Below are 8,943 nucleotides of genomic sequence, written 5' to 3' on the forward strand. Positions count from 1 at the left end.
GATTAAAAATCAATCAAGTGGAAAATATAGAAGCTATTATCAATATGCTAGGTAATAAAAAGTGTTGCAGAAGTTGTAGAGCAAAAGGAATCTTCATTCACTGCTGGTGGGGTATAAATTGGTACAGCCACTATGGAAAACAGTATGGTGGTCCCTCAAAAAATTAAGAATAGAGTTGTCATATGACCCAGTAAGCTCTCTTCTGGGTATCTATCTACCCAAAAACTTTATTCACAGAAATATGTGCAAACCTATGTTCATTTTAGCATGATTCATAGTGGTCCAGATATAGAGACAACAAAAGTGTCCTTCAATAGAGGATTAGATAAAGAAGATATGGTCCATATGTATAATGGAATACTACTCAGCCATAAGAAAAGATGAAATACTGCCATTTGAGACAACATGAAAGAAACTTGAGAATACTATGCTAAGCGAAACCAGTCAGGAAAAGCCAAGAACCATATAATTTTACTCATTTCAAATATAAAACTGAAACTCATAGATGCAGACAACAGAATGGTGGTTACCAGAGGAAAGCAGATGGAGGGTGGACTGTGGCTTGGCCCAGAACAGGGTCTATAGGATGGAGGGCAGTGGACAGGTTAGAGAATTGTCAGAGTTGTGAGTAGAACCAGAAAGAGACAGGAGTACTAGAGATGCCCAAGCCTTTGCCTTAGGTTACTGGGTAGTTTGTAACTCATTTTCAAGGCCTGGGAATGCTGGAATAGGAGGTTTGGGGAACAGGGGCGTGGAGAGGACACAAGTTCAATTATGATGTGTTAACTTTGAAGTACCCATGGAACATCCAGGAGACAGTGGGAAATAAAAGTTTGGAGAACTGATTTAAATATCTGTGCTAGGGACAGGTACACAAATGAAAAAAGTAGCCAGTGAGTCAAATAAAGAATGGTGAAGACTGTGGCAAAATGGGAAGCACATGTCTCTTGTGAAGAAGGCCGCTGCTAGCCAAACATCATTTAGAATAAAGGTCCAGTGTTGCCAGGCCTTTCAAGTGTTGAAGAGAAGGTGAAAATCTGAATTTTGATATAAAATCTTTAGATTAAAAAATTTTTTTATTGTTGTTCAAGTACAGTTGTCTCCACTCTTCCCCACTCCTCTCCTCTGCCCCACCCACCCCCATCTCCCACCCTTAATCCTAACCCCCTGTGGCTTTGTCTATGGGTCCTTTATACATATTCCTTGATGACCCTTCCTTTATTTTCACCCAGTATCCCTCTTCCCCCTCCCCTCTGGTTACTGTCAGTATGTTCTTTATTCCCATGTCTCGTGTTATATTTTGCTTGTTTGTTTGTTTTGTTGATTACTTTCCACTTATAGGTGAGATGATATGGTATTTGTCTTTCACCACCTGGCATATTTCACTTAGCATAATGCTCTCCAGATCCATCCATGATGTCCCAAAGGGTAGGAGCTCTTTCTTTCTGCTACATAGTGTTCCATTGTGTAAATGTACCATAGGTTTTGGATCTATTCATTTATTGATAGGCACTTAGGTTGCTTCCAGCACTTGGCTATTGTAAATTGTGCTGCTATAAACATCGGGTGCATAGGTTCTTTTGGATTGGTGTTTCAGGATTTTTAAGGTATAATTCCAGCCGTGGAATTGCCGGGTCAAAAAGCACTTTCACTTTTAGGTTTTTGAGGACATTCCATACTGTTTTCCACAGTGGCTATACCAGTCTGCATTCCCAACAACAGTGTGCTAGAGTTCCCTTTTCTCCACAACCTCACCAGCACTAGTTATTTGTTGATTTGTTTATGATGGCCATTCCGACCAGTGTTAAGTGGTATGTCATTGTGGTTTTAATTTGCATCTTTCTGATGGCTAGTGATGCTGAGCATCCTTTCATATGCCTATTGGCCCTCTGTGTGTCCTCCTTGGAGAAGTGTCTGTTCAGGCCCTTTGCCCATTTTATAATTGGGTTGTTCATCTTCCTGGAGTGGAGTTGTGTAAGTTCTTTATATACTTTGGAGATCAAACCCTTGTCCGAGGTATCATTTGCAAATATATTTTCCCATATGGTTTGTTCCATTTTCATTTTGCTCATGTTTCTTTAGCTATGCAGAAGAAAAATAAGTTTTTAGTTGAAGTATAGATACAGGGAAAAAAATGTTCAGCTTGAAAAATGATCATGAAGTGAACTTATTCATAGAAATCTGCTGAATGTCCCTTCTGCTGTGGCAGCCATTGAGGAACAGTAGTCATGGCTCTCTGCTACCTTATGCTGGGGGCTTCAACAAGGGTCACAAAGTGACAAAGAATATGAGCAAGCCAAGGCACAGCTTCTGCTGCCACAGGTACCTCACTAAACACACCAAGTTCAAGTGGGACATGATCCAAGAGGTGTGTGCCTTTGCCCCCTATGAATGGTGTGCTGTGGAGCTGCTCAAGGTCTCTAAGGATAAGAGGGCCCTGACATTAATCAAGAAAAGGGTGAGGACACACATCTGTGCCAAGAGTTGAGAGAGGAGCTGAGTAATGTCCTTGCAGCCATGAGGAAGGCAGCAGCCAAGAAGGACTGAGCCCCACCTGTGTAATAAAACCTGTTCAGAAAAAAAAAAAAGAAAGAAATCTGCTGATTTGCTAATGTTAAGCAACTAATTAAAACTCTTTAAAAAACAGTGAAGTCCAAACAGTTCCACATCAACCTGGAGCTACCATTTCAGAAAAGTGAGATGGAGGTTTGAGAAGGAACATGTAGCTGGCCTGTGGGGTCAGAGTTGTGGGTGAAACTGAGAAAGGGAAAATGGAGGGTGAGAGGAGAGAGCAGCATGGAGTTCTGAGGAACTCTAGAAACCATTTGAAGGTGTGGGGGAGGAGAGGAACCTCTAGGGCCCTGTGGCTAAGAGGAATGACTCTATGGTTAGACCATCCAGGGAGGCTCCCAGGAGAAGGTGACTTTCCATACTGAGGGGCAAAGCCTAAAGGGACATTTAGGAACTTTTTGACACTGTGGGGAGACTACAAATAAATGCTGCTTGAGGGAAGCAAACTAGAGAAATTGATGGTGCTTGGGTTTCATTTTCTCTCTGAATGAAAAATAAGTGACTTTTATACTGTTGCAGAACAGACAGAAGCTCAAGTACAGCCATAATTGCACAGTCCATATTGAGAACTTCTCCCAGCTTTTCTACATTTCTAACTGTTAAGATTTTTCCCATTTAGGGAGTTAAGATGTTATACACCTCCCCTCTCTCAGCACCATCCCTCTATTCATAACTCATGGTTGATCCAATACCCAGACCCTCCTTCAAAGTTGCCCTTAGTCCTGTGAGAAAGACTGAGAAGCAAATCACATTATTACCAGGAGGCATTATAGCAAGGCAAACAACACTATGGTGGGTTGGGAAGGATGCTGTTGGACTGTCAGGAGTGTACTAAATTCAACCTGAGGCTTTATGAGAGGTAAGGGTGGAGCTGAGCAGCAACCAGCATCTGCTAGCAAAAGAGGTTTGGAGTGAAGGGCCTCCTGGGATGAGGGGAGAGCATAAGCAAAGGCCTAGAGGTAAGAAGTGTAGGAAACAAAAGCAGTCTAGCAAGGGTTGCTTGTGAGGGTCAGAGAAGAGGGAACTAAGCCTGGGGCTTTGGGCAAGGTACTATTGTAGGACTAGCAACCTGAGGCTGTCTCCCTCATCCTCATTCAGAGGGCAACCTCACTTTCTCCTACATGCTAGTCCCTTTTCCTTTGCCTTTCTCAAGTGAGATTTTGTACATGAATCTTCCTTCCTGCCTTCATTATCAACCTTGGTCCTGGAAGGTCATGAGCTTTTGGGGGACCTGGCCTAGGACCACTTGTTTGCCTGAATCCCTCATGGGGCCTGTAACCTTTCCTAGCACCTTGGCCACCCCGCAAAACTTCAGAGCTAGTGACTGCCATTCCAAACCTCTATCACAAAGATTTTACCCCTGGAGAGTGTCTGTCTTTTTCCCTGTGGCTGCTGTGCATCTTGGATGTCCAGACTGGGTTCTACTCACCTTGCCCATAGCAGATATTTAGTGAGTTTTTGTTGAATAAATAGAGAGCAATCAGACCCACTGCATGAAATGACATCCAGTGTCTATGACATGGAGATAGCAATGAAAATATTGTTTCAAAAACTTGTCAGTTCATCCTGGCCAGGTGGCTCAGTTAGTTGGAGCATTATCCCATACATCCAAAATGTTGTGAGTTTCAATTCCCAATCAGGGCACATACCTGGGTTGTGAGTTTGATCCCCATTTGTGGTGCCTATGGGTGGCAAGAGATTGATGTTTCTTTCTCCCATTGATGTTTATCTTCTCTCTCTCTCTGTCTTCCCCCTACCCCCAATCTCCCTCTTTAAGATCAATCAAGGAATCTTCCGGTGAAGATAAAAAAAAAACCTTGGCAGTGCAAGGAATTATACAGCAGCATTTTGGAGGGCAGAGTTCAGCTTTTTACTGGACATGTTACAAAACAAGAGGTTTAATCAAAAAGACCCTAGCCCGTGTTATCATCAGACTCCTCAGGTTCTTATTTCTTAGCTTACACTTTCTGCTCTTCAGCTGGGGCAGCAGTGGAGAAAGAGGCAGGACCTCCTGCATTGTAGACAAGGCTCCTGATGTTGACATTGACCAGCACCTTTGTAAACAAGCCTAGCCAGAAATGGTCAGCATTTACATGGGCTGCTTTAATGAAAGCATTGATCTTATCCTCTGTGACCATCACCTCATCATTGTGCAGGATAGGGACCGAATAGATGCAAGTGAACTCTGACATGGAGGCCATGGTGCCGGCGAGTGCTGGATGAAGTGAGGGCCTCACCCCAATGTGGCCATAGTCTCCCTAGAAGGAACAAGCACCTTAACAGCAGCTGAGGAAAGGGGTATTTGGCAACATTTTAAAAAGCACAAATGCTGCAGAAAGAATATAGCACTTGATCCCCCTTAGGAGGAGGACTCCAGAGGCTTCAAGAAAATTGAATCTGTTTTCAGGGTGACCATAAATGTATAATCACTGTTGTACATGTGAAGCTAATATAACATTGTATGCCAACTGTAATTGATTAAAAAAATTAACTGTGTCTAATTTGAAAACAATTTCCCTCTTCCTTTTGTCATCTTTTTGTGTACTTTGAAAAGATCATAACCTATCTGACATTGGCTTGCACCAGAGTTCCTCCCAGAGGCCCAGACCAACAGCCTAGCAGACAGTTTCAGACAGCATCAGAATGGGATCCAATAAAGCTCACAAGCAGTATTTCCAAAGGGAGATCTCGGCAGGCACCAGATCCTGCTGAAGCAAATTCTGTGTTTGTGGTCAGCACTGCAGAGCAGCTTGTACGTTCCAGTCAGGGTTGATCCTCCCAGCCAGCCAGTGTGAGGAATGATCTCATGGAAAAATTGGCCAATAGCATTCAAGATTTAATTACAGCAGGAGGGCCCATATAACTTATACAAGGGACATTCCTAGAGAAACCAGTGCAAGTGATTAAGGAGACTGCACCACTGGGCCCCACAAGACACTTACTACAAAGACTGAGAGTCATAACCAATCTACCTAATACATAGAAACAAACACAAAGATGGAGTCAAAATGGGAGGACAAAAAAAATGCCCCACATGAAAGAACAGGAAATATCTCTGGGGAAAAAAGCTAAGTGAAACGGGGGCAAGAAATTTACCAGATATAGAGTTCAGAAAAATGGTAATAAGGATGCCCAAGGAACTTAATGTGAACTACAACAGCAAGAAAAATGACATAGAAGCCATTAAAAAATCCAGTCATAAATAAAGAATACAATATCTGAAATGAAGAATATACTAAAAGGAACAAACAGTAGGTTGGATAAAGCAGTGAACTAAATAAAAAAAACTGGAAGACAAGGAAGAAAAAATACTAGTCAGAGCAGCAACAAGAAAAAAGAATTAAAAAAAAAATAAGAACAGTTTAAGGGACCTTTGGGGCTATATGAAGCACAACATCTACATAATAAGGGTAAGAGATAAAGAAGAGAGAGAGCAAGGGGTTGAAAAGCTATTGAAGAAATAATGGGAGAAAAAAAACCATCCTTAACCCGGTGAAGGAAAAAGACACACAAGTCCAGGAAACACAGAGAGTCTCAAAGAAGAACCCCAAAAGGCCTATACCAAAATACATCATAATTAAAATGGCACAGGTTAAAGACAAAGAGAGAATCTTAAAAAGCAGCAAGAGAAAAGCAGTTACCTACCAGAGAGTTTCCATAAGACTGTGAACTGATTTTTCAACAGAAACACTTTAGGCCATAAGGGACTGGCATGAAATATTCGAAGTGATGAAAAACGAGTACCTACAATCAAAATTACTTTAACCAGGAAGGCTATCATTTAAAATTGAAGGAGAAATAAAGAGCTTCCTAAACAAGAAAAAGTTAAAGAAGTTTGTTACATCAAACCAGCATTACAGGAAATGTTAAAGGAAAAAAGAAGACATCCGGCCAAGGGCATGAGTAGATACACTTTGCTCCTTGCACAACCAAAAGAAGGAAAACAACAAATTTAAAAACAAAAAATAACCAGAACTGCCAGAAAACTGAACTGTATGTAAGTCAGACAACCAAGGAGTTAAAGAAGAAATTGTCATTCAGGATGGTAGGAGTGGCAGAGATGGGCAGCTGGGGTGGAGAAGACAAGTGGTAAGGCAGTGTACTCGGTGTGCAAGGCAGTGGATGGTGGACCAGGCAGGGGAGGTGGCAGCTGGCAGACTGGGTGGATTGGGTGGTCCCACATTTGCATGTAGATAAACCTAGAGGAACAACTGGGGAGTGAGAGAGACCATGCAACCCAGGATTCCAGCATAAGGAAATAAAGCCCAAAAACCTCTGGCTGTGAAATCTGTGGGGGTTGTGGCAGAGGGAGAAACTCCCAGACTCACAGGAGAGTTCATTTGAGAGATCCACAGGGTCCTACAAAGCACACAAACTCACCCACCTTGGAATTAGCACCAGAAGGGCCCAATTTTCATGTGGGTAGTGGGGGGAGTAAGTGGCTGAAAGCTGGCTGAGAGCCAAAAAAGCAGTATTCTTTCCTCTTGAACCCCTCCCACATATACACACCAAAACACAGCAAGGTGGGTTGCTTCATCATGGTGAATACCTAAGGCTTTGCCCCTTACAATGTAACAGCTGTGCTGAGACAAAGAAATATGGCCCAAATGAAAGGACAGATCAAAGCTACAAAAATAGAACTAAGCAATGAAGAGATGGCCAATCTATCAGATGCACAGTTCAAAACACTGGTAATCAGGATGCTCACAGAAATGGTTAAGTATGGTCACAAAATAGAGGAAAAAGCAAAGACTATGAAAAGGGAAATGAAAAATATGCAAGGAACCAACAGTAAAGGGAAGGAAACTAGGACTCGAATAAATGATTTGGACCAGAAGGAAGAAATAAGCATTTGACTGGAACAGAATGAAGGAACAAGAATTCAGAAAAATGAGGAGAGGCTTAGGAACCTCTGGGAAAATTTGAAACACTCCAACATTGGAATCATAGAGGTGCCAGAAGGAGAAAAGGAAGAGCAAGAAATTAAAAACTTACTTGAAAAAATAATGGAGAACTTCTTCAACTTGGCAAAGGAAACAGACTTCCAGGAAGTCCAGGAAGCTCAGAAAGTACCAAAGAAGTTGGATGAAGGAAGCACAGATCAAGGCACATCATAATTACATGATCCAAGATTAAAGATAAGGAGACAATCTTAGAAGCAGCAAGAGAAAAGGATAGAATTACCTACAAAGGAGTCCCCATAAGACTGTCAGCTAATTTCTCCAAAGAGACCTTGCAGGCAAGAAGAGTCTGTCTGGAAAGAAGTATTCCAAGTCATGAAAAGCAAGCACCTACATCCAAGATTACTCTATCCAGCAAAGCTATCATTTAGAATGGAAGAGCAGATAAAGTGCTTCCCAAATAAGATCAAGTTAAAGGAGTTCATCATCACCAAGCCCTTATTATATAAAATGTTAAAAGGATTTATCTAAGAAAAAGATGACCAAAATTATTAACAGTAAAACGACAAGAAACTCACCACTATCAACAACTGAATTTAAAGAAAACACAAAAACAAATACAAACTAAGCAAACAACTGGAAGAGTAACTTAATCACAGAAATGGAGATCACATGGAGGGTTATCAGCAGGGAGGGGTAGATGGAGAATGGGGGGAACAGATACAGAGAATAATAAGCATAAATGGTAGGTACAAAATAGACAGGGGTAGGTTAAGAATAGTATAGGAAATGGAGAAGCCAAAGAACTTATATATACAACCCATGACATGAACTAAGGTGGGGTGGGGGGAATGCTGGTGGGAGGCAGGGTGCAGAGCAGAGGGGAATGAAGGGGAAAAAACGGAATAAATGTAATAGCATAATCTATAAAATATACTTAAAAAGAAAGAAGAATGTTTGGTTTTAAAAAAAGTCGTATATTTACACAATGGAATATTACTTAGCCATAAAAAAGGAGATCCTACCTTTTTTGACAGCATGTGTAGGCCATGGAAAGTATTATGCTAAGTGAAAGAAGCCAGTCAGAGAAAAACAAGTACTATATGATATCACTTACATGTAAAATCTAATGAACAAAACAAACAAACAGAATAAAAACAGACTCATAGATACAGAGAACAGACTAACATCTGTCAGAGGGGGATGTTAAAGGGCTAGGTGAAGAAGGTGAAGTGATAAAACAAAAAATATAGTCATAGACACAGAAAACAGTATGGTGATTACCAGAGGCGGTGGGGTAGGGGCAGGTAGAAGAGGGTAATGGGTAGGTAAATGACAATGGAGGAAGACTTGACTGAGAGTGGTGAACGCACAATACAATATACAGGTGATGCATTATAGAATTTTATACCTGAAACTGATATAATTTTATTAACCATATTACCCTAATAAATTCAATTTAAAAAAGGAG

The 8,943-nt window shown here is 41.3% G+C and overlaps 1 pseudogene; it reads right to left on the reverse strand.

Moving 5' to 3' along the window:
* Positions 1-4,469: 4,469 nt before the first annotated feature.
* LOC114489698 lies at positions 4,470-4,971 on the reverse strand (annotated as a pseudogene).
* Between the last annotated feature and the right edge of the window lie 3,972 nt (positions 4,972-8,943).

Source organism: Phyllostomus discolor, chromosome 1 (genome assembly GCF_004126475.2).
Source record: "Phyllostomus discolor isolate MPI-MPIP mPhyDis1 chromosome 1, mPhyDis1.pri.v3, whole genome shotgun sequence".
Taxonomy (NCBI): domain Eukaryota; kingdom Metazoa; phylum Chordata; class Mammalia; order Chiroptera; family Phyllostomidae; genus Phyllostomus; species Phyllostomus discolor.